This window comes from Ursus arctos, unplaced genomic scaffold (genome assembly GCF_023065955.2).
Source record: "Ursus arctos isolate Adak ecotype North America unplaced genomic scaffold, UrsArc2.0 scaffold_9, whole genome shotgun sequence".
Classification (NCBI taxonomy): Eukaryota; Metazoa; Chordata; class Mammalia; order Carnivora; family Ursidae; genus Ursus; species Ursus arctos.
Window position 1 is genome coordinate 51,289,708 of NW_026623111.1, and position 26,422 is coordinate 51,316,129.

Sequence of the window (26,422 nt, forward strand, 5' to 3'; positions counted from 1 at the left end):
AAGCGTTGGGGAAAGCAGGATGAAATGTGATGGAGATCCAGCATTTGGTGCCTTGGCAAGGTCATCTAATTAGCAGGTTGCAGAGTTATGGATGGGACCCAGGATTTTCTTATCTAAAAAAGGCTGAACATTTAGTGTATTCAAGAAGAGAAGAAAATCCAATTGTGGTCTAGATTATTTTTATACCGGAAAACAACTGTAGAAACTTTTAATTCTTTAAAACTCTATTAGGTGTGTGTATGGTCCACTGGTATCCAGCTTTAACACCTGCCTTTTCCTGTAAGTACTATGTTCCACCACAGCCCAGCTTCATTGCTCTTGCTGTTAGCAGCGAATTCTTTTTCACATAGAGTCACAAAGTGGGAATAAAGTTCTAACCCCCTTTTCCAGAGTTAGAGTGATACTGCATGTTTCTTCCTTTTATTCTCCCCTCCCAGAGGTGGCTTGAGGGATGATAAGAACGTTACCAGGTAGACCCAATATATGCTTGCCATTTTCTGTTTCCCTTAGTTTCATATTTAACAGTGTATTAACCATTTTGGGAAGAAGTTCTTTATTAGCTCCCTTGGAAAAAACAAAACAAAACACACATAGGTCATTAAACCTCTCTGAACCTCCACCCACTGGGTCTTGGTGATCCCACAGCTGGGTTTACTTGCAGCTAGGCGTGCAGGCACTGCTGAGAAACACCCTGGGCCTGAGGTAGCTGCCGCTCTCAGCCAGGGTTCCAACCTGTTCTAATGCAACAGGTTCAGGTCCTGTGCTCAAGGCCACTTAAGTTTTTACCAATGATAATTTACATGTCACCTATGGAAGAATTATATTTTGAGTACAGTTTCTGGTAGTTAATGACTAAACGTCATTAACCCAAAATTCACAAGTTGAAGTCCTCAGTCCCAATGTGATAGTATTTGGATGTGGGGCCTTTGGAAGGTAATAAGGCTTAGATGAGGTCATGAGGCTGCAGTCCTCAGAATGGGATTAGTGCCCATGTAAGAAGAGACTAGAGAGTCTGCTTCCCTTCTTCTCTTTTCTATCTACCTCCTCATCTTTTGAGGATACAGCAAGAAAGCAGCCAAATGCAAGCCAGGAAGGGAGTCTTCACCCTATTCTAATGATGCTGGCATATGATCTCAGACTTCTATCCAGAACTGTGAGAAATAAATGTCTGTTATTTAAGATACCTTACCCATGGCATTTTTTTATAGCAGCCTGTGCTAGGACATTGGTACAGGATTTATGTATTTATTTATATTTATGACTTCTAAATATAGATTTCAAAAGCCTGAATTTTTTAGTGAATTAAAAATTTTTAAATACCCTCTCTCAGGTAGTTCCATTCAATATTAGAGGGTTAGGTAACAGTTTCTGAGTCCTCATCTAAAGCTGTGTTCTCCTGCTTAGTAAGACTTCTATAATCTGTGTTAGAGGTCAAGTAGTAGCTCCTAAAATAATAAAAGTCATTCATCAATTATTGCTTTCTAATTCAAATGTAAATAATAAAATTAGAAAAGAGTGGTCAATAAATAAATTCTCTTAGATATTTCAACATGCATGTTTCACTATACAATAAAACCTGTCACTATTACATATGAAAGGAACCTGAACACATGACAATTTAATTCAAGGGCCACTATCATGGAAACTTTGATATTGACCAATCTGTCTTTTCTCCTCTGCAAAGTTTCAGGTCACCATATACGGTATGAGCTTGAGCCTTGACCATCTACACAGGAAGGATGAGGTATTAGGCAGAGTATTACTTCTTCACCTACACCCTCCCTCAAGTTAGTCACTAGATAATACCAAAAAAACAGTTCATTTCTTTTTGATTTATGAATATAGAATCTAGTGCAGAGATCTCAAAGTCCCTACATAAATCCAACCACGGCACAGCCTTATAAAAAACACTCGATTAGCTCCATTTCTGCAAGTTATTAAATCCAAACCTGCAAAGCGATGTGAAGATATTTTTTAAAAAGTAGATGTTGCACAATTAATTGCTACATTGACTGATTCCTATAATACAGAATTTCTATTAAAACTTTATAAACCATACTTTCTATTCATCTGTAGAAAACATGCAAGGAAATTACCAACGGGTTAATGGTGACTGGCATGTATTTTTTAATTGGGGTAACTTGTATGTATATTTTTTAACCATTCACATGTATTGTTATATAACAACAACAAAACAAAGCCACGTACTTTTAGGAAGAAAAGTAAAATGGATGAATGTGTTACCAGTCTTGAAAAAGGGAACAAACATAAAAAAGAACCTCAAATTCCTCACACACAAAAAAATAAAAATTGAACTACCATATTATCCAGCAATTCCGTTTCTGGAAATACATCCAAGGGAAATGAAAACACTATGTTGAAAAGAGATCTGTACCCCCATGTTTGTAGAAGCATTATTTATAATAGCCAAAAAATTGAAACAACCTAAGCATGTATCAGTGAGTCAGTGGATAAAGATGTTATGGTGTATATACACATACAGAATGGAATATTATGCAGCCATAAAAAAGAAGGAAATCCTGTCATTTGCAACAAGATGGACGGACATCAAGGGCATTATGCTTAGTGAAAAAAGTCAAACAGAGAAAGACAAATACTCATCAACAAAACAAAAAGGCAATCAAATGAATGGGAGACGATATTTGGAAACCATATATCCGATTAGGGGTTAATATCCAAAATACATAAAGAATTTATACTACTTAATATTTAAAAAATTAAAAATGGGCAGAGAACTTGAATAGACATTTTTCCAAGGAAGACATACAGATGGCCAACAGGTATTTGAAAAGATGCTCACTGATGATCAGAGAAATGTAAATCAAAACCGCAATGAGATTTTAGTTCACACCTGTCAGATCGGCTATTAACAAAAAGACAAAAATAACCAGGGTTAGCAAGAATATAAAGAAAAGGGAATCCTTGAGCATTGTTGGAAAGAATGTAAATTTGTATAGCCATTATGGAAAAAAGTATGGAGGTTCCTCGAAATTAAAAATTGGACTATCATATTATCAAGCAATTCCATTTCTGGATGTTTATCCAAAAAAACAAAAACATCAGTTCAAAAAGATACATGTGCATTGGAGCATTATTTACAACAGCCAAGATAGGAAAGTAACCTAAGTGTCCACTGATACATGAATAAAATGATATATGTGTGTATATACATGTAAATATATGTATGTGCATATATACACACACACACAAACACATCTCGTTTATTGGACATATCATTTTACTGTGCTCATTTTACTGTACTGCACTTTGTAGGTACTGCCTTTTCCATAGATTGAAGGTTTATGGCAACCCTGCATTGAGCAAATCTATCAGCACCATTTTGCCAATAGTATTTGCTCACTCCATGTCTGTGTTACATTTTGGTAATTCTTTTAATACTCCAAACCTTTTCATTATTATATTTGTTACGGTGATCTGTGATCAACGATTATGACTTGTTGAAAGCTCAAATGATGGTTAGCATTTTTTAGCAATAAAGTATTTTTTAATTAAGGTACATATATTGTTTTTTTAGGTATAATGATATTGCACACTTAATAGTCTAAAGTATAAAAATAGCTTTTATATGGACTAGAAACCAGAAAAATTCATTTGACTCACTTTGTGATGTTCACTTTACTGCAGTGGTCTGGAACTGAACCTGCAGCATTTCCAAGGTATGGCTGGGCAATGGAATATTACTCAGCCATAAAGGAGAAAGAAATCTTGCCATTTATGACAACATGGAGGGACTTAAAGGGCATTATGCTAAGTGAAATAAATCAGAGAATGACAAATACTTATATGTGGAATCTAAACAATGAGACAAACAAAATAAAACAAACAGTTACAAGGAACAACATGTGGATTACCACAGCAGGGAGAGGCTGTGGGTGGGCAAAGTATATGAAGGGAATTAAGAGGTACAAACTTCTAGGAAAGAAAAGAAAAAGTAGAAAGAGGAAGAGAGACAGATACTGTATGTTCTCATGTGTTGCAAATTTAAAAATAGATCAATCAATCAATAGATAAAAAGAATTCATATATATCAGATTTATGATTACCAGAAATTGGAGTGGGAGGAGGGGGAAATGGAGAAAGTGGCCAAAGATACAAATTTTCCATTATAAGTACTAGGGATGTAAGGTACAACACAATGACTAGAGCTAACGCTGCTGTTTGGCACAATAAACGTTGTTGAGAGTAAATCCTAAGAGTTCTCATCATAAGGAAAAAGCAAACTTTTTGTACCTATACAAGATGATCAATATCAACTAAAATTTCTATAGTAATCATTTCACAGTATATATAAGTGAAATCATTATGCTGTACACTTTACTTATGCAGTGTGTATGTCAATTACATCTCAATTAAACTTCAAGGATGAGACCCTTGAAGAATATTATTGATGGGTTTGAGTACTAGAAACATAAAGCTTTGAAAGTTCTAAAACATCATAGAAAAGCAGCAAAGGAAAATATTTTTTAAAAAACATAATTAGTGAAGTGTTACTATCCATGATATATATGAAGTTCATATAAATTAGTAAGAAACATTAAATTCTGCGTAAAATAAGAAGATGCATGAGGAGACAATGTGGAGAGCAAATAAAATTGGTCAATTAACTCGGAAATAGATAATGGTTAAAAAGGAAAGTAATGTACATTTTTAAGTGTTTTGCCTGTCACATTTGCTAAGAGCTGTAAATATGTACTGCAAATATATCAGTTTTCAAACAAATCATGTTAAAGCATAAACTAGTACTATTTTTATAAGATATATTTAGGCACAATTATAATGTTGTTTGTTTGCCATACAGTTTGACCCAGAATTTACATTTTCAGGAATCTATCTTAAGACCACCAAGCCTGTGGAATAATTAGTGAATTCCGTATGTTTATTTCAGCATTAATCATACTAATTAGAAGTTAATATTAAAAATCTCAGAAAGGGGAGCCTAGGTGGCTCAGTTGGTTAAGCATCCAACTCTTGATTTCAGCTCATGTCATGATCTCAGGGTTGTGAGATCAAGCCCCCCTGTCGGGCTCCCCACTGGGCATGGAGCCTGCTTAAAATTCCCTCTCCTTCTCCCTCTGACCCTCCCCTGCTTAAAAAAAAAAAAATCACAGAGATTATAGGTACTTGTCTTTCATGGTTACTGATCCCAATATCCACTCTCCTTTCCTTCTTCTTCTTTTTTTAAATAATAGAACATTGATAATTTTAGCTGGACACCTGACCACGCAGCTAGGGACCATATTAGCAAGACTCCTGCAATTCAAAATTGCTGTATGTCTAACTTTTGTCCAGTAAGATAGGAGCAGATGAAGATGTGACTTTCTAATAATTTCTGTAAAGAAAATGTTCCCCCTCCAAGCATGTTGTCTGACACTCAGTCTGATTCGGATGCAACATGATGTCAGCAACATCCTAGGGAATGGTAGCACAGCAATGTAGAAGATGCCACTCTCCCTCCAAGTCACCTAGCATTTCAGCTGTTTTAGAAAAAAAGAGTATGATATTATGTTGTTTAAGCCACTGCTATCTGTTCTCAGAGTATAGCCCACATCTTAACTAATAGTTTTCTGTATCTTCTAAATCATCTACAGTGAATATCTACACAGACAACACAAGTTAAAATTTTAAACTAGAAAGAAGCCAAATATAAAAATGAACAGAACTCATCAAACTAATGTTTTACTGCTGAAAGCTAGTGGTCTTAACTTTTAGCTGTTTGGGGTGCCTAAGAATTTCTTAAGGCTTAGCACTCTAAAATATTTTTCTGTATGTAAGTAAGATACATAGAATACTGACTGTAAATGAACGTTGCTTCATCTATTCACATATATGTGACTAGAACAGAATTGGGGGGAAAGTTAATATGTGGTAGCCTTGTTGAATTAGCAGAAGATCTTCTATACTTACAGAAAACAACAAAAACCAGAATAGTGTTAGAACTCTATTTCTGAGAGAAACTCTGCATTTTAGCATCTTTTCAAATAAACATAGTTACAGTGTATAGTTATAATCATAAATTTGGATTAACTTTCCAGTCACAATCAACTGAGCATAATACAACAACCTAACTCATCAAGTTGGATGAAGGTTAAAGAATAATTTAGTGCTGTAACTGGCACACAAATGGATCTCCATAAAGACTAGTTTTTATTACGATAATGCCAATTTAGAGATGGATACTAAGATTAAGTGACAAAATAGAAAATTTATACCTGGGTACATCTCAATGGCCTCTAAGATTAGAAAGTTAATGTGAACTAATTGAAAAGGACTAGATGGTAGTTAATAAATTTTCACTTATTCAGCTAGTCAGTAATTCAAAGTTGGAGAAGTGCCTTGGAATAAAGATATAATGAAATGCATACTTTAAGATATCGAACCATGTCAAATTATACTTCACATGTGTATTTAAAATTTATTGTGCTATGACATTTTTACTGGCACATATAACTAATATCCTATAATGATGCTAGGAGGCAAAGTGTTTTCATAGGTAGAATATATTTATAGACAGTATGTGAACTCAATAGAGAATAATTATTGTATTTCCAGTATCATTCAGTATCAAAAGACTTATTAATCACATCAGTAATAGACTTAAATGTAACAGCTGTCTGGATGTCATTGCACACTTTTGTGGAATATCATCTAAAGTAAGAAGATGCAGGCGATTATGTTTGAGTTCTATACTACCGCATAGAGATTTATATAATATGTTTTATAGGTGGGGGAATGGGTAGAAGCGGGGTAAGATAAAATGTATGAGTCAATTCATTAGGGAAATATTTAAGATGTGGTTTTTTTTTAAGATTTTATTTATTTATTTTAGAGATAGATACATATATAGGGAGAGGTGGGGGCAGAAAGCAGAGGGAGAGGAACAAGCAGACTCTGTGCTCAGCACAGAGCCCCACACGGGGCTGGATCTCACGCCCAGAGATCACAACTTGAGCCAAAATCAAAAGTCAGACACTCTACTGCCTGTGCCATCCACATGCCCCTAAGCTGTGTTTTAATTATACATTATCCCAAGACCTAAGTTTTTAAGAAACTATGTATGTAACAGTTTATGTTATTGAAAACCACAGATTTTATAAATATATACATTTTCTTTCTTTTAAGCCTGGCTTTGACACTTTCTGATAGTAATTACTCCATTATCATTTTCCCCTAATTTTCATTACCAATTTTTTTTAAGATGTATTTATTTATTTGTCAGAGAGAGAGAGAGAGCACAAGCAGGGGGAGCAGCAGAGGGAGAAGCAGGCTCCCCACTGAGTAAGGACCCTGATGTGGGACTCGATCCCAGGGCCCTGGAATCACGACTTGAGCTGAAGGCAGACACTAAACCGATTAGGCCACCCGGGTGTCCCCATTACCAATCTTCTTATTAGAATAAGTTTTTTAACAGAGGACTCTAGGTCTATTTTGTTCAACAGTTAATCATCAACCTATAGCAAACTGCCTTACAATAGGAATGATGTATTATTTCCTATACATATAAATAAAAAGTTTAATAAATGCATTTTTTTTTACAAGAGAATCCGAAATGTTAGTAAAGGGAAGAAACTTGGAGATCGTCAAATCTAACCATCTCAGTTTATAAATAAGAAAACTAAGTCCAAAAGAGAATAGACAGAAAGCTCAAGATCACAGAACAAGTCTATGGGAGAGATGATATGGTCATGAGAGTATTGGTAATTTTAGGTTTCTTCTTTAAGCATTAATTATCCTAATATTCATTCTCTCTTTCTTCCTTTTAGTAACAGAATATTTCTCATTATTTTAAATCACTTTCCCTTTTAATGATAAAGAATAGTCTCTTTAATAAAAATGAGTTGTTGGTAAAATGAAGAGGTTAATAACTTCTCTTGTTACCGTGCATGACGTTCCTGAAATACGCAGTGGATAATACCTTAAAAATAACTCAATGTATATTGATAAAATTTCCACAAACTCTAGTTTCGGCCATTAAAACAAAAACAAAAACAAAAACAAAACAAAAAATGCAGTTCAGAAAATGTCATGTCCAAGTCCAAAGTTTTTCATGGCTGTGCTAGGACTCAATCTCAGGACTTTCTAGTTCAAGTGTGGAATTTCCTACTAAATAAATGGATAACTATATGATAAATTAATCATAGTTTCAGAATAATAAACAGATAAGCATAATACATAGTAGTGATTATCACTTAGTTTCTTCTTTTTTTTTTTTGATTTTTTTTTAAATTTATTTATTCATTCGACAGAGATAGAGACAGCCAGCGAGAGAGGGAACACAAGCAGGGGGAGTGGGAGAGGAAGAAGCAGGCTCATAGCAGAAGAGCCTGATGTGGGGCTCGATCCCATAACGCCGGGATCATGCCCTGAGCTGAAGGCAGACACCCAACCGCCGTGCCACCCAGGCGCCCCTAACACTTAGTTTCTATTCTCTTTTTTTTCCTTCAGACGTTCTACCGTGTGATTGTATTTTACAACCCCTCTTGCAGTCCAACATGGTCATGTCACTGTGTCCACACTAATGGGATATGAACAGAGGTGGTATTTGCAACTTTTGATTTACCATTGCACTGCATTGTCTTCCCCAGAAAAAAAAAAGTTAGAAAACAGACCTAGTAGTACTTTATCTTGGACCATGCAGATCAGGACAACACTTTGGCATATGGGCAGATTTATAAGGGGTCTTGGTTACTGAATGATATCCTAGAACTGAGCCAACATAGCCTTAGATATATGTGCAACTTAAGCAAGTATGTATCTTATTTTAGCTTTGAATGTCCAGGTCTCATTGTTACTACATACTCAGCCCTATATAGCCTATGTGCTTACTAATACAGTAAGCAAGAAATCAAGACAGACCGAAAGGATGTAACTGTAACTCAAGCAATAGATCGGAGCTCGGAACCTGGAAGCCAAGAGAACTCGGTGGAAAATAGAAGATCAAGAATTTGATAGGAAATTAACTGAAAACATTTATGAGAACTAGAGATTGGGAGGCACACACTGCTTATGGACACAAAGAGCCTACGTTAGGTATGGTTAAAAATAGGAAATAGAGAACTTGAAAAGGTCTATTCCTTTTCAGGTTAGCTCAGAGAAATTAGACTGGAAATAAGGTAAATAGTAATGAGAAAGAAGGTCTTCTTAGATAGGGAGATAAGCAGATGAGAAGCAGCACAGCTAAATGAACAATGTGTGGTGAGAATTGATGTGTATCTAAATATGAAAAATTCTTTACAAATCCACTAATTCAGGAGCCTTTAAAGTGTTGATTAGGAGCCTGCTTCTCCCTCTGGCTGCTGTTCCCCCACTAGTGCACTCTCTCACACACAAATAAATAAAATCTTTAAAAAAATAATAAAAATAAATAAAGTATTGATTAAGTGGTAGGGCCTCAGCTTATATTATTTTGGCTGAATTAAGTAATGTTTCCAAACCTCTCAGTGTTATCACCTGAAAAACTATGGTTTTAAGAATTTGATACAATTATGATGGGAAGCAAATGGCACATGAAAGTCTAATTATTCTTGTTGATATCATTTTTAGAGAAAATGAGGCGACTAATTCTCTGTAGGATCTGACATTATCAAAGTAGAATATAATAATTTATCTGTGCTTTTGAAAAATAAGTAGATATATTTCAGGCAGAGAGCAAGATAGGGTTTTTCAAACAGAAGAAAATACATACTTAAAGGCAAAGAATCATGTAAGATCATCATATATAGAGGAAATTAACAGAGACTTACTAAGCTTGGAACATAGGTTACAAAATAGAAAATATTTGAAAAAGTAGATAGGGACAAATTCTGAAATATTTCATTTCCATGTTAAAGAGATTAGACATAATCCTATATGTTAAAAAGCATCCTTTTTAAAACCAAACAGTGATATGAAGGATACATTTTATACAAAGAAATGCAAGCTTCATTAAGGCAGATGAAAGAGTAAAACAGGCCGCTATAGAGATATTGGACAAAAGACTGTAGACAGTGATTAGGAAAGAGAAAATTAATGTCTAAACTAAGTCAAGGGAAGCAGGCATACATAAAGAAAAGAATGATTGAATTCAAGAGATAATCCTAAAATAGAATCAATATCACCTGGTAAACAGCTGGATGTGGTATACTATGTTTGTAACTTGAGAAACTGATGATTCTAATAAGCAAAATTTCAAAAACTGGGGAAGAAACAGGTTTTTAGAAGAGAAGAGAAAGGGGTTGAAATTTTATAAAAGCCTAATTGTTGCTAAGAGTACAGGGATACGGGTATGCCTCAGATATATGTCCTTAAGATAAAATGATGCATGTATAGGTAACAAACTTGTCTTTTTTTTTTTTTTTTGTCATACTGGTCATCTCCTATATCTTCATACTTCTTCATAAGGAGTTTGTATATAGGACAGCAGCTCACTCCCAAGTAAGCATTTGAATTTCAGAGGGTAAGAGCTCATTGTATGACAAAAAGTGGCTTGGGCAGTATGCTAGCTACAAGGAACAGAATGAAGAACACATTCAACATAGCTGAGTCTTTCATAAAGCTGAGTCTTTAGTGGGGAAGCGGATAAATTATAATGGTTAATTTTATGGGTCAATTTTGACCCAGCAAGGGGTTGCCCAAATTAAACACTATTCCTAGGAGTGTCATTGGGAGTGTTTCTGAATAATATTAGCATTTGAATGAGTAGACTCAGTTAAATACAGCCCTCCCCAGTGTGGGTGAGCATCATCCAATCTGTGAGGGCTCCAACAGAATAAAAAGGGATATGAAGGAGGAATTCGCCCCTTTTTGCTTCCTTCCTGCCTGCTTGAGCTAGGATATCAGTCTTCTGCCCTTGAGCTGAGATTTACACCATCAGCTTCCCTGTTTTCTAGGCCTTTAGGATAGGACTAGGATTATACGACTGGCTTTCCGGGGTTTCAATCTTGGAGATAGCAGATCATGGGACTTCTCAGTCTCCATAAATGCATGAGCTAAATTATTACAAACTCTTTATGTGAATCTACTATGGCTTTATTTTTCTGGAGAACTCCGAGTAATACACAAACTAAGAGAAATTTGTCAATCAAGGTACCATCATGATCAATAGTGAGAAGAACAGCAAGGTAAAATCTAGCTCATGGGGTTGCATTCACTTGGGAAATGGAATCATACAGTTATTTTGTTCAGTCATGCTCCCTGTTGAAAGGATTTCTACCCTAATAGAAATGAAGTGAGCACCTTCCAGTAGAAACAACTAGTATTCATGAAGAAGAAAAGAAGCATAAAGCCGTTCATCCAATTTAGAGAGGCCTGATAGAAAAGCAGTGAGATGAGGGGCGGGGGGAAGACTGGCTTATATGGAGACCATTTCATCTGAAGACTTTTTATCTTCACTGAAAGGGGCTTCATCCTAACAATTTCTGCACCAACTCAGGCTAATATCAAATTTATTCCTCTATAAAATCCTAAGATAAACATGATACAAGAAAATTGAAACTAAGAAATAAAAGAAAAACTCTTCATTGAATTTAAAAATTAATAAAAATGGTTCCCTATGGGGGAGGAAAAGAACAGGGTCAAGGGCAATAATGGAAGGGTGTCTTCTCAAAATATACCCTGTTACAATAGTTTTGGTTTAGAAAATATATAAACATTTTACATAGTTGCAAAGGAAATTTACACTTACAGAAGCCTCCTCCACCAAAAAAATTGAAAAGAAATATAAACAAACCCAACTGTAAATCAAGTGGTGACATAGCCACATACAGGAATAAATTACTTTAAATGGCTTTGAAATAAATTAGAAGTGCAAAGAATTAGTAAATATCACTTAGCAGTCTAAGTGTTGGAGCATAATTGATATTACTATTTTAAACTTATTGTGTAGAATAATGCAAATATGTATCACATTAATAATATGAACCAAAATTTTCAATAAAAAGGAACAAGATCAAGGTCAAATAACTTTGAATTTTGTAATGTTAAAATTGATTTGGAAAAATTACAGACCTATATTTTTTTCTTCATAAAAATACATATTTCTATCTAAAGAAAGTTCCACATCTTCCAAAACATCCATGTCATGAAGGACAAGAAAGAGTAAGAAACTCAGATGAACAATAAGAAATAACAAAAGCATTCATTGAAATCTATAGTATTCAATATTCAATTTTTAGAAATGCTTAAACAACTTTAAAGTCTTTTTTTTTTTTTAAGATTTTATTTTATTTTATTCGACAGAGATAGAGACAGCCAGCAAGAGAGAGAACACAAGCAGGGGGAGTGGGAGAGGAAGAAGCAGGCTCCTAGTGGAGGAGCTTGATGTGGGGCTCAATCCCATAACGCTGGGATCACGCCCTGAGCCGAAGGCAGACGCTTAACTGCTGTGCCACCCAGGCGCCCCTAAAGTCTGTTTTAAAAAATTGCCATAGAAATAATTTTTTCTGCAATATAAACCAGTAAAATATTGCTGAAATCACTGATTAAACAAAAACTTTTAAAACAAATTAGAGTTTTATGAACAAAAAGCATTCTGTAACTATCTTCAAGGTTAGTTTTGTTAAATTAAAAAAAAAATCCGACCCTTAGTTGTGCCAATAATAAAATACCTAGGAATAAACCTAACCAAATTGGTGAAAAACCTGCATTCTGAAAGCTAAACAAATTGAAGAAAACACAAATAGGAAAATATTCCATACTCATGGATTGAGAAAAACAAATACTGTTAAAAATGTCTATACTACCCAAAGCAATCTACACATTTAATGCAGTTCCTATTAATTACCAACAACATTTTTCACAGAACTAGAACAAATAACCCTAAAATGTATATGGAACCACAAAAAACCCAAATAGCCAAAGCAAACTAGAAAAGGAAAAGCAAAGCTGGAGGCATCTCAATTCCAGACTTCAAGTTATATTACAAAGCTATAGTTATCAAAACACTATGGTACTGGCACAAAAGCAGACACATAGATCAATAGAACAGAATAGAAAACCCAGAAAAAAACCCACAACTATATGGTCAATTAACCTTTGATAAAGCAGGAAAAATAATCCAATGGGAAAAAGAGAGTCTCTTCAACAAATGGTATTAGGTAAACTGGACAGCAACATGCAAAAGAATGAAACTGGACCACATTCTTATACCAAACACAAAAATAAATTCACAATGGATTAAAGACCTAAATGTGAAACTTGAAACCGTAAAAATCCTAGAAGAGAACACAGGCAGTAACTTTTTTGACATCGGCCAAAGCAACTATTTTGAAGATATGTCTCCTGAAGTGAGGGAAAAAAAGCAAAAATAAGTTACTGGGACTACATCAAAATAAAAAGCTTCTGCACAGTGAAGGAAACAACCAACAAAATTAAAGGACAACCTATGGACTGGCAGAAGGTATTTGCAAATTAAATAGCCAATAAGTAGTACTCAAAATATGTACAGAATTTATACAACTCAACACCCAAAAACCAATAATCATATAAAAAAGGGCATGAGACATGAACCAACATTTTTCCAAAGAAGACATCCAGACGGCCAACAGACACATGAAAAGATGCTCATCATCACTGATCATCAGTCATATGCAAATCAAAACTGCAACGAGATTTCACCTCAGACCTGTCAGAATGGCTAAAATCAATAACACAAGAAACAACAGTTGTTGGCGAGGATGTGGAGAAAGGGGAACCCTCTTGCACTGTTGATGGGAATGCAAACTGGTGCAGCCATTCTGGAAAACAGCGTGGAGTTTCCTCAAAAAGTTAAAAATAGAACTACCCTATGATCCAGCAATTGTTCTACTGGGTATTTACCCAAAGAATACAAAAACACTAATTCAAAGGGAGACATCCACCCCTATGTTTACAGGCCATCCCTATGTTTATAGGAGCATTATTTACAATACCCAGGATACGGAAGCAGCCCAAGGGTCCATCAACTGATGAATGGATAAAGAAGTGGTAGATACATACAATGAAATATTACTTGGCCTTAAAAGAAATCTTGCTATTTGTAATGACATAGACAGAGCTAGAGAGTATAATGCTAAGCAAAATAAGTCAGTCAGAGAAAGACAAATACCACATGATTCCACTCATATACGGAATTTAAGAAACAAAACCAATAAGCAAAGGGGAAAAAAGAGAGAAACAAATCAAGAAACAGAGTTTTAACCTCTAGAGAACACACTGACGGTTACCAGAGAGGAGGGGTTAAATAGGTGATGGGGATTAAGGAGTGCACTTGTCATGATGTATGGAATTGTCAAGTCACCATATTGTACTCTTGAAACTACATATAACACTGTATGTTAACTAACTGGAATTAAGAACTGTAAAAGAAGTTCTTTTAAAATTCTCAGGTGTTATTCAACATTTTCAGATTTGAATGGGCAAAAGATAGTTCATAATAAGAGACAAAATGAAGATAATTACTTAAGATTTATTCTCAATTTCCTTTTAGAGTTCCAGTCTAGTTGGTTGTTATTGTTGTTTTTATTTTTTTAAGAAATAGATTATGTTAATCTTTCTTTTCTGGGAAATAAGATAGGCTTTCAAAAAACCTATCTATGTATATGGTATCATTTTGTATGTTATTATTATTATACACAGAACACCATAGGCATACTGTTAGATTTATCTATCTTAATTTAGAAAAAAATCTTGTGGTCTTTACTACTAAAACATTATCTTTAAGATTTAAAAAATGTAAGATTGCAAGCACAAAAACTGAATGTTTAAAGAAATGATGTATTTCTATTAACGTGTTGCTCATATAATAACTGAACACCTCAGAAATACAGAGTGATACTTAAAGTCATGGGAAGATCGTGAATATCAGAGTTCCACTGAATTCAAACATTCTTGACAGGTTTTTATTTATTTTTAATATACTAGCAAAAACATTTAACAGAACTGAGGGTGATTTTCAGCATGCTCTCACACAATCTTAGTACTTCATATGAACTTTAGGCATCTGTGAAGCAATCATTTTGCTTTCACTTTTTCCCCCAATTCGCTTTGTCTAAAATGACTTGACACAACATAAATTTACTTTATTTCACTTACAAATATAAAAAGAAAACGCTTTTGTTTTATGAATTAGTTTCCCTTTTTCCATATATCTTTCCAAGATGACAAAAGTAATGTATATTAGAGTCTGTGTTAATCTCACATTCTTCTAGACTTTTAGTCAGGTAAACATAAAAATCTGCATATTATAATTACTGTAAATCTATAAAGGTTAATTTGGACATAATTTTTATTGTATCATCTGTTAGACTTGGAAAGCAATGATAATTTTGCTTTGTCTCATTCTTTCTCTCCAAAATCCTTCCAAAAATTTTCTAAGATTTGCTTCCCAGAAATCAGGCAATTTCAAACTACAAAAATATACTTAATACATACATTTAAAACTAATCAATTTTATATAACAAAATAGGTTTATTCTTAATATTTTTAAACAAGATTTGATTTGGTCTGTGTATGATCTTTTGGGATTTCTGTTTTGTCTCCCTATATGATTTCCATGAATGTACTACGTTGCAATACTGCCTACTTTCCTTATTTTCTAAAAATTGCTTATAAAACTTCCCTTAGGATTTAACAAAAATGTTAAATTACTTGAAAAATAATTTTTTTTACCTATTTTACTATGAAAATCTTTTATAAGTCATGATGCTATTTCACTCTAATGATGCTGTAGTGTTCTTTATGGTTAAAATATTTTAAATAGCTTATATTCACATATCTTCATATATCTCTACTCTCTGATCAGTGAATCTTTTTGTTTATAATTGGTAAACTTATCTTAAAATACTTTTTAATTGATAAATTTTTCATACTCTAGAATTTCCCCTTAAGTATATTTATTTATGTTGAGGTTTTGAGACAAAGATGTTTCTGACATTTGTTGAGGTAATAAATAATAATCTAGTTGATCTTTCTCTTACAGTTCAAAAAAAAAAACCAAAAACCTGTCATGAGATAATTAGAATAAGATAAAACTGAGTGTTAAGACCTTGAGTTTTTAGATCTGTGCCAGAAATTAATGATATCACAAGTTACACTTTCTCAGGGTTTCAATTCCCACAAATAAAAATAAAAGATTTACCAGATAATTTCTAAGTTCTTTGGAGTTTGAAATTCTAGAAAATTATTTACCTATTTTCAGACTTTTGTTGTGGTTATTCTACAAAGACCTTGAAACCAAATGCTTCTGTTTTTTGACTCAGGTATCAAAAATATTGTGGTAGTTTTTTTTGGCTATCTCTTTTTAGAATATTAGACATTTCTTCTCCCCTTTTTGTTTGAAAGTGGTGTCAGAGAATATGGCTTGGACAGACCTATATGTGCTGGTCATTAGGAAAATATTAAAATATTAATAGCATTTAAAAAATATAATACTTTTATAAGTGTTTTCTTTTTAGTATTAAAGCTACTTATGTGCACTTTGTATCTCCTCTAAGTATGTCTAATTCATATCTCACTCCCAAATGTATGCTTAATAAATGATATAATTAATTAATATCGCTTGCTTCTCTTGCAGGGTAAGTTTTTAAAAGAAGGAAAAAAAGACTCATATCTTTAAACTCTTCTTTCTTTTCCTCAAGTTTAATTCTTTCTGAATTGAGAAAACAAAGCAAAACAAAAATACACCCTCCTTTTCGGTATTGCTCTCCATTCTGGCTCTACCTCAGTCCCCTCTCTGTCACTAACTCTGGTCTTGCCAAGGGTCCGACTTGCAGAGTGAGCAAGCCACGGTTAAAGAGTCCTCACTGGTGTGTTCTTCCCCAGTGGCTTATATCCTAACGAGACAAACCAGACTGCTCTGTCAAAGGTAGAAGACCTATACCATCACCCTTCTCCTTATTGTACTTCTCTCTCAATGGTTGCATTTAGAATTCAGTTCTATCATCCTCTTAGGGAGAATAGCTTAAGATTGGAGAAAATGATATTCTCCAACCGAAATCTAGTTCAGTGGTTCTCAGCCCTGATTTCACATTGTAACTCCCTGGAAAACTTTAACCACCACCACCACCAAGTCCCCCACACAGAAAAATCTGATAAAATTGATCTGGGAAGGGACATCAGTAATCTCATGGGTAGCCAATCTGATAATCACTGTTTAACTTGGGAGCTACCTAGAACAGCTGTTCAAAAAAATAACGATCTGATTAAAAAAAAAAAAAAAAAAAGAGCCACAACTACAGTTCATTACCTCCATTCTTGCCTTATTTGAGAATTATGGGCATGATTTATCTTTTCTTAATAAACCATTAAAAACATTTTGCAATTGTTATCTACATGATGATGCAAATCACACATGTAAAGAGCAACAACTCCCCAGACTACTGCAAGAAGAATGTGACTGAGGGATGCTACGTGTGGTACTGTGGATACTATCTCACATGCATGTTTTATCCAATGAGATTCGTTTTCACCTTGGGTTCCTTTTGGCAAAGAGAAACTAATATATTGGTCCCCATCATGATTGCATGATTAAGAAAGAAGAATATAAGACACTGGGAATACACTGTCCTGTGGTTGAAAAAAAAAAAAAAACCAACACATTAATCTAGTAAATATACATCTTTTCTAGTACATATTTTAAGAACAGTGCATACACCTACATAGGTTTACCTTAGTCCTCTCAGTCCTATTTTAATGTAAGACCTATTCTCAGCTGAAGATTTTCCAACCATGGATGTTTTCAAGACCATAGTCTCATAACTTCAGAGCGGCTATTAATACACATAAACACACACACACACACACACACACACACACGCTCACGATCACGCGCATTTATTTATTTATTTAAATGAGAGAAAGAGAGAAGACAGACAGTAGGGGGAGGGGCAGATGGAGAGACTCTTCAAGCAGACTCCCTGCTGAGCATGGAGCCCAATGCTGAGCTTGATCTCACAACCCTGAGAACATGACCTGAGCTGAAATCAAAAGTCAGACACTTAACCAACTGAGGCACCCAGACACCCCAAGAAGTTTTCTTGCTTATATTCCCGTGATGTTTTTTAAAAGAAATCTGCAGTTTTATTGACTATATTTTCTGTTTGCTTAATCTAGATGATCTATCACCATGGTTTTATTAGTAAAACTTCCTTCTCAAAAAGTTGGAACAAAATAAACAGATTTATCACTGAATTCTAATAAAAGAACTCAAATTTACCTTCTAAGTGCACTGAGTTTGTGCATTAAGTCAATCAATCAGTCCGTCAGTTAGTCAATAAATGTTAATTGAGTACCAGACTCTGCATATGATTAGGTTTGGGGCCAGAAAAACTAATGCTAGCAATACATTCACAAAAAGTCAGTAAAGGGGCGCCTGGGTGGCACAGCGGTTAAAGCGTCTGCCTTCGGCTCAGGGCGTGATCCCGGCGTTCCGGGTTCGAGCCCCATGTCAGGCTCCTCCTCTATGAGCCTGCTTCTTCCTCTCCCACTCCCCTGCTTGTGTTCCCTCTCTCGCTGGCTGTCTCTATCTCTGTCAAATAAATAAATAAAAAATCTTAAAAAAAAAAAAAAAAAGGCAGTAAAGTAGTGAAATTTCTCCACTTATTGTAATTATAAACTATTATGCTTAAGGACTAATATTTTAAATTAGTAAATAATTCAAGCTCTTCCTTCTATTAATGAAAGGTAAACAAACCCCATATTTCTCCATAGCCTTCCATTTAACAATATTTGGTAATGAGTATGAATTTGTTGGATTATGTATATCCCATTTTGATTCATGTAGAGAAATGAGAAATCAATTCTAATACAGATAATAGTCAAAATCAACTTTAGTTTGAAAGTCTCCCAAAATTAATTCCTATTACTGAATGTATGTCATATAAACCACGTACAACCAAACCCCAAAATGTCAAAAAGTACACAGTTATATAAAAAAAAGTCTGTTCCAAAATGCAAGGTTGGTCATATCCAGAAACCGCAGGAATAAGAGAATAATGTTTCAACGTGCTCAGTAACCCAAATGAGTCCCACAATGCTAAGATCAGTGTGGTGAAAATTTCCTCATTTCTAAAAATGGAAATAAAGGGCTTAAATCCTGAGCAAAATTGATCTTATTTCTAGAAATAAGTCTTTTATAAATACATTTTGGCTAAGGCCAAAAGGAAGGGCAGTAGATGGTGTAGGGCTTTTATATTTAGCTTCCTGTTCTGCTCTACTACAAGGAGACACAGTTGAAAGAGTTGGACTTAGACTAGAGTGACCATCTAATTTATCATCCAAAACAGACAATTTTGAGAACAAAGGAGAAACTCCTGATCATTAGTCTGGATGATACACAAAAACTAGAACTCCTGTGCTTACCATGGCATATGGTCATGCCTACTGCACACAGACCTGGAGCTCTAATTGTAATTTTATTACTTTACTAGGTATAAAAATTTGTGGAATTATCTAATACATCTTGCATCTCAATGCCCAGAAAATGCACACCAGGTGTCTGTCACATATTAATCATTCAAAAAAATGGTAGCGATTCCAGGAGATCTATTTTTTTTGGCATCTTTGATCTAAATTCTGTCAGGCATAAGATATTCAAATTTTTCTACTGCCAAATTTTCTCTGTATGTGCATTCCAGAATATCTTCGTAAGATACAAATACCCATGCATGTCATCATTGCCATGAAAGAAACATGCCCATTAGCTCCAAGGAAAATGAGACATGTGGAGAAGAGCCATCCCAGGCAAGCTCAAGCTAAATCAGCTGCCTTTTTAGCTCAGGGGCCAAAGAACTTTCTTCCATAAAGGAAATGGCAGTAAATATCTTCAGCTTTCGGGCCATACGGTCTCTGTGTCAACTATCAACTCTGCTGTTGTACCACAAACACATAGATAACATAAACCAACAGCCACAGCTATATTCTAATGAAACGTTACTCCTGGAGACTGAAATTTGAACTTTATACAGTTTTTGCATGTTGTAAAATATTTTCTCTTGATTTTTTTCAACCATTTAAAAAATGTAAAAATCATTCTTAGTAAATGAGATATATAAAAGGAGTTTTGCAAGCCTAAATTGGCCATCAGGCTGTAGTTTGCCAATCCCTGTATGAGCTTATTGTTTATTTATTACTGAAGTATAGTTGAACTTATTATTTTTATATGTGGTATCATGGAAGTTGGTAAATTTTTACAATTTAGTGTTATTTTAGAAACAGCAAACTGATACAACCTCAATATAGAATGGTGGAAGATCATCAGTGTATAAGCATCCATATAAATTTGTGCATACAATTTTGGCAACTTGTTATCTTTGCATTTAGTAGCACAATACCAATTGTGATTTATTTGAAAATTGTGCTAAGAAAAGAACTGTAAAACCAGGTAGTGTTTTACAGTGTTTTCACCTGCCTCCTGGAAATTGAAAACAAGCAAAACTAGCTACTTTGTCAGTTGTAAGTGAACATAACATGTATCACCTTTGGACTGAGAATTTCCAGAGCTCACTTTCCTTCTGAAACTGTAAGGACCAGTTTTTAAGATCAGTCAGCCTGGGTCCTTAAGTGAACATGTTTGAGATCCCCTGTTTCTGTCTGTTAATGGACATCTAACATGAATGAGAATTGTTAACTTAATAAAAGTAGGCCACTAGACTGAGGTGCCTTAGTGGACTCCATAAGGAAACCAAAACCCAAGCCTATAAATCCTACAAGGGTAAGAAATCAAAACCTAAGGAAAACCAAACCCAAACAGCCAGCTAGGTTTTTCCCTAGAAGACAAATGCTTAAACTACAGCCAATCATAATTTCCTGGCTTTGCTTCCATCACTTCTCTATAAAAGTCTCCCCAACTCCTGCCGGTGGTGAGCTCCTAATCACTTCTAGTTTCGTACTGCCAGATTAGAATGATTTTTGCTCAAATAAACTCATATTTTTAATATGAGAATTAAACAGATTTAAAATTGTTTAGTCACATGAATTTGGGGTTGCTTGCTGTCACCATATAACCCGATATGATGTGTGTATATATAATCAAAACTTGGTTTTTAGTCCTGTATTTAAAGATAAATATATGTTCCAAAATAAAATATAATACTTTTATAAGTCAATATTGTGGTCTTCCTATTTAAAAGGCAAATATTGTTCACTTTTCAAGACCATGTTATTGATCTACAAATTTTACAGGGCCTAAAATTTTCTCCACGGAGATTAAACATAGAACTCCAGAAAAGAAATATAAATGCCAAATATCATATTTAGGCAGAGATGTTTGGCTGCCACCAGCAAATTTTAAAATTGCAAATGTGGACCAAAGTAATTCCATTACATACAGTAAGCTTCTATCAGAAAGTCTAAAGCAAGTCAATTATGGTCCATAAAGAAATACTATAAATTGTTCCTCCATACAAACAAAAAGCAAATAAATGACACTTTGGATGAATTTTTCTTATCTACAAGTAATTCTTATATTGCTGAAAAGGAGTTGAGGTTTGGTGGCTTGAAATAATGCAACTGTTAATCTAGGAGTTGTGTCTTTTCTGTGCCCTAAATTGTTGCTCAAAGCACATTAATATAAATTCTGCATTGCAAATATCCTCTCTTGATTTAAGGAATGAAAGGGCAAACAAGGAACCACCACACACTTTTCTTGCCTTTTACCACAACAATCAATTGCATTCAATCTGTTGCTAGAAATCCCCTAGTTCTGCTTAGCCCTAAATCACTGGTATTCAGAGGTTTATTGCACATTCACACTCACTTGTCATTTGCAGGAAGTCTAATTGAGAGAATTTACAGTTGGTTGAGTGTTTCATTTAGATTGTACATGTTTAATAAAAGCTTTTTAAGTTACTAATCTCGGCTCAGGAAACAACAAAAGTGCTTGAGGGTTAAAGAATAAAACATAGCAGGTAAATGTTATTGTGTGACATTTCCTTATAATGTTTCCTAGTAACTGCATTTACTGGCTTTGAATTGTTTTTACACATCTTACTCCCTTTGCTGGAAAAATTTAGCCTATTAATTATACCATGTGACAGAAATGTGATGGTAGAATTACTTCTCAGTCAAAATGCTGTGGTTAGCTGAAAATAGTGTCAATAATTATTGCACTCTAGAAGAAAGCCTAAAATAATATCTCAAGTGAAATAATCTTGAGCATCTTCTCATAAAAATAAATCTAATTAAATAGTAGGAACTAATTTTAGTCTATGTTACACTGCAGTCATTTTAAAATGTGATTCTGATTTTCAACTTGCATTATTGAACCATATGCATTGTTTATGGATGGTACTGCACAGAGAGAACTCATTTTACACAAATAACCCTTGTTGCTATTTAGCCCTATATTTCAAAGAAAATGTGAACTATATAGTAAAAGAGAGCAAAATGTGAAGTTTCAAAAATTTGCAGGAATAAACTTCAAAGAACCAGATAAATCAGCATCTGAATTCTTCCCTCTGGTTTGATGTGCTAAAATTATTTAGCCACATAACAATAAGAAAAATTAGACAGCACTAATATACAATGCTACAGGACAAAAATGAAATCTGTGGACTAGCTCTTTTAGTAGAAACTTGGTAAGAACTTGCCTGCCTTCTCCTTACTCAGCAAACAGTCCCTTGCTATTTTCCTTAGCTTGGTGGACTAAATGCTAGTCCTACTGCATGACATGGAACAGCTTTTTAAACTCCATTGTTTTTAAACAAACTCTTCTAAATAAAAGTGTGAATCCACCTAGCTCAGTTGGATTAGAATTTTTAAAAATACATAATTTCTTTGCAAATGGTGTTGACGGATTAACATGAGGCATGTGTCATGTTAGTGTATTAGGATAAAACCATTTGTCCTTAGAATTACATTTACAGTGGACAAAAGAAAGAAAAGCATTCTCTAAACAGATGGTCAAAATTACCAATATAAAAAAATGAAATATTATCAGTAATTAGGCTGTTAAACAAAATTTCTCTAGGAATATCTTAATGAGCTTGAATTTTAATTGAGTTTGATCCAGGTTCACTTATTTTATATAAATTTTGGAAAGCTGAGGAAGAATGATGCAGGGAAGTCCTTTGACAACACATGGGAAGATATTTGGACAGGAATCAAGCATTTAGATTTCTCTTTCATCTACTCAACAGGCAGTCATTCAGCAACTTATAGAATTCTCTAGATGCCAGAGATAAGAGCAGCGTACACATGTGCTTCCTATGTTCCTGAAGGATGCATTCAAGTGCGAGAAAGAGAAAGTAAATGTTTTCTGCATGAGTCATGGGGAAAAAATAAAGCTTACCAAGAAAGGACAGAAGTGAGGTACATGGGGGTTATTTTACACTTCATTATAGTATCAGAGCAGGTCTCACTCATAATGTGATATTTGAGTAGAGACTAAGGGGAAGGGACAGAGTTAAGCACATGGATCACCAGGAAGAAGAATAATCAACATTTTAAGTCTAGTTCTATATTAAGCCAAAATTAGCGACAGCTACATCAACAGCAACGCTTACTAGAAGTGTTTCTTGAGTCATTAATTTGTTGAAAGTTTTATTCAATACAGCACAAAATCTGCCATCTCTGTCCTCATTTGCCGCTGCCTTCACTTCTTTTCTGAGCCAGCGTCACCTCTCACCTTGGCTTTCATAACACTAGGACCCCCGTGCTATCTGCTTAACTACAGTCAGGACACGTCCAATAGCTTGCACAGCTGCATCCTCGTCCCTCCCTGCCTCTGTCCGGGTAACCACTGTAGGTTTAAAAGAGGAAGTTCACCTACTTCCTCTGAAAGTTGGTTTTAACGTTTTCCATCTTATCATGCATTGGTTTCTTCAATATTTGTGTACTATCCTACAGTCCTTCATTTCTTCACTGTTTGTGTATTCAAGTCAATTAGTAAAGACACCCTATTTATTATCTCACGCTTTTTATGGGTCAGAAGTCCAGGCAAAGCACAACCCAGCTGGCGCTCTGCTTAGAGTCTCACAAGGCTGAAATCAACGTGTAGCAAGGCTGCATTCTTTTCCCAAGGCTCTAGGGATGAATTTGCTTCCAAGCTCATTTAGGTTGTTGGCTAAATTCAGTTCTTTGCAGTTAGGGGAAAGAGGTCCCTGTTTCATTACTGTTAGCCAGCTGCCTGGCTTTGCTCTGAGAGGCTGCCCACATTCTTCTTTGTGTGTTACATGTGCCCCCCCACCCCCAGCAACAGCAAGGCTAGTTCACACACTCTGAATCTGACCTATTCTGTATGCTCATCTCTCTTCTGCCGCCCCCACCCAAATCTGTAGCCTTTCTCTGACTCCAGCCAGAGAAATGTCTCTACTTTTAAGGACCCAAGTGTTTAGGCTGGGTCTACCCAGATAATCAAGGATTATCTCCCTTTTTTAAGGTCAGTTGATTAGTAATTTTGATTCCAGCTGCAAAGTCCCATCACAACAGCACCTAAATTCGTGTTTAATAAATAAGGACAGAAATTGTGGGGGAAGAGCTTTAGAATTTTGTTTACCATAAACTAACACCTTATGTCAGTATGCATTGTCATAAAAAGAGCAGCTGTTTAATTATCATAATTTTAGAAGGGAACTATTAATATAGTTCATGTTATAGATGGAGAAACTGAATGTGGTTTAAGTAACTTACCCAGTGTTCTTTACCCAGGGAGACATGGAGCAGGAATTAAACCCATGTCGGTGTGATTCCAGAGCACATGCTCCTCCTCAAATAATGACATGAATGGCAATGTCAGAGGATTTTACCTCCTTAATGAGCAAGAATCAAGGCAATGGTTCTAAATTGAGCTTGAGTAAGCAGTATTTTTGAGTTCAGATTATGGATAAGGTACCTGAAAGACTTCAAGACTAAATAGTAATCTTCCACAAGGAAATGCACTGCATTTGAAACTACTCTTGGTCCCTTTAAAAATACAGTATATATTTTTTTCTGTTTAGATAAAATAATCAATTCTCCATTTAAAGTAACACATTTGTAAATATAAATGAAATAGATTTTTAAAACATTAGAAGTAAAAATACAAAATATGTATTTCCTAATACTAGAATTATGACATGCTTCTTTAAAAGGCATATGTTAATAATGAAGTGGCAATTAAAGACAACCACCTTAATGATGTGATAGTAATGAAATTTTTAACATTAATTCTAGATCACTGAAATGTTACTCAAGCTGATATATATATTTATAAATGTATATGTTATATACATAAAATAGCAGTTTCATATTCATAGTAGTGTCGAACTTCAACTTCTACATATCATTTGTTGAGTCTAGAAGTTTTGATTAAAGGTAACTAAATCAAAACAAAGAATTAGAAATCATAGATAAGGATTCCCAAAGCATAAATTTAAAAAAGAGGAGAGTTTGGCAATCCCATTTAATTAACATAGTCAAACTAAGAAATTTGTATAAATATTTGCATATATAGTCCAATTAGATAATTCAAGACCAGAAAATTTTAAAAACATTAATAGCAACTATTTTTTCTATGAATAGATTAATATATTGGAGATTGAGGAAAGTATTTCCTGACTTACATTACGAATTATGGATGTATAGCCTTTAGAACCGTTTAAGATCCAAGATTGCAACATTTTTTAGAGTAAATAAAATGAATAGAAAAACTAAACATATTATTTAACTTTTTAAAAAGATTTTACTCATTTGAGAGAGAGAGAGAAAGAGCAGGAGAGGCCCAGAGGGAGAGGAACAAGCAGATGCCCACTGAGCACAGAGCATGACATTGGGCTGGATCCCAGGACCCGGGATCATGACCTAAGCCGAAATCAAATGCTTAGCCAACTGAGCCACCCAGGCGCCCCTACTGTTTAATTTTTAAAATTCAAAACTGAGTATGTTTTTCACCAAAATCTTTTACTGTATTATAATTCCAAGGGGGAAAAAACCAACAATAATGCAGTTGGTTCATTTTCTCGACTCATATTATCTAGAGTTAATTAGATTAATATACAGAATTAGATTAATATACAGAATCCATTGACCAGCATGTTGTCATTACTTGTAGTACACAATTTGTAACCCTGCTCTTCTAAACTATAGGTCTTCTCAAATTCAAGAAAAAAATTGCAATTACAGCAAATATTTCAAGAAAAGGAGGAATCCTTATGCTAATAGAGATTAAACACAGTAAGGATTCTCATAACTGTTGACAATTTTAAATTTCTGTTAATTCACAAGAAAGATAATCTTTGTATTCACTGATATACTGGGTACAGAGAATAAAATAAAATTTGAAGATTTGTCTAGCACATTAGAAACCTTAAGGATTTGGCTTTTTCTATACTTAAAAAACAAAATAAAATAAAATCCACCATAGAAAAATTGGCTGGGACAAAGTTAAACCTCAGGAGGGACCAGAACCTCTCTACTCTAGCTGAGTGTGATTTTTAACCTATTTCCAGGCCAC

At 34.5% G+C, this 26,422-nt stretch overlaps 1 pseudogene; it reads right to left on the reverse strand.

Moving 5' to 3' along the window:
• Positions 1–216: 216 nt before the first annotated feature.
• Positions 217–8,011, reverse strand: LOC113262352 (D-aminoacyl-tRNA deacylase 2-like; annotated as a pseudogene).
• Between the last annotated feature and the right edge of the window lie 18,411 nt (positions 8,012–26,422).